Consider the following 1266-nt stretch of genomic DNA (forward strand, 5'->3'; position numbering starts at 1 on the left):
AGCATCACATGATCTCAACATTTCAACTTAGAACTCTAATCTAGACTAATCCTCTCATGAAAGCATTAATCTTTACACTAATCCACTTTCAAACCAAATCATCATTTGTGAAATATGAATCAATGAGCATTAAGAAACAGTTCTAATATGTCATTCATGCATTTAACAAATCATTCCCATGATGAAAAAGGCATAAACCGTTAAGTTAGCTCATTCAGGCATTTCATCAAACACCTTGTGGGTGGAGAAATGCCTAAGTTCTAGATCAAGCTTATAATGAGAGATCTAGAATTAAGAGCAGATAACTAAGGAAATGAAATGAGAATCTAGACCCTAAACATCACAAATCAAACATCTAAGCATCCTAATCTACACACCTAGAAGCTTAAAAGATGACTACTCACTAATCATGAAGAACACATCTAATCTTTTGCAAAGGATGATGTAAATCATGATTAGAAGCAAAAATGAGATGATGAGATGATAAGAAACAGACTTAGATTGATTAAATCCTTCAGATATATCTTAACAAACTCGTTTTTTAACAAAAGGGGAAAGAAAATTAGAGAGAAACTAAGATAGAAGATAAGATGATTAGGGTTTTCTCCAAAAAGCTATATATACTAAGTACTAATGGACCGGGTCAGCCCAAGACAAACTGGATCCTGACCTGGCCTTGATGGATAGTGGTGTGGTTTGCCACGGTCAGATGACGCTTGGCCAGACCGTGGCAACCTGATAGTGTCAAAGTTCTTGGACAGAATCTTCATGATCAAGGTTGCCATGGCTTGATGTACACCATGTCTAGTGGCCGTGTCTCTTCATTTCTAGGTTTGGGTGATGAACTTCTTGGATTGCCACGTTCTTGATCTGGACCGTGTCATGTTGGGCGTGGCAAGGTGTTGATGATTCGGTGATTGCCACGGTCAGGTTCAAGGCCGTGTCATGCTCTTTTGTCTCTTTTAGCAAACCTTGGAGGTTGCCACGGCTAAGTGCATGGCCGTGGTATGGTAACCGTGTCAAATCCCGAGACTTTTCATATTATGACACGGGAAAGCTCAGGCCGTGGCGTTATTACCGTGTCAAATCATGACACTTAGCACCTTATCCACTCTTAGACGTCTGGCTGATATGTCTGTCTCTCCCCTTCCGTAACTCACAGCTCACAACTCCAAATCCAATGATTCGACCTGTTCTGGGACCGTGACTCTATCATATCCAACTTTGATGAAGAGTTCGGGTTCAGATGACGTTGGAAAGGGCTCC

The sequence above is a fragment of the Eutrema salsugineum genome, unplaced genomic scaffold (assembly GCF_000478725.1).
Source record: "Eutrema salsugineum unplaced genomic scaffold, Eutsalg1_0 scaffold_206, whole genome shotgun sequence".
Classification (NCBI taxonomy): Eukaryota; Viridiplantae; Streptophyta; class Magnoliopsida; order Brassicales; family Brassicaceae; genus Eutrema; species Eutrema salsugineum.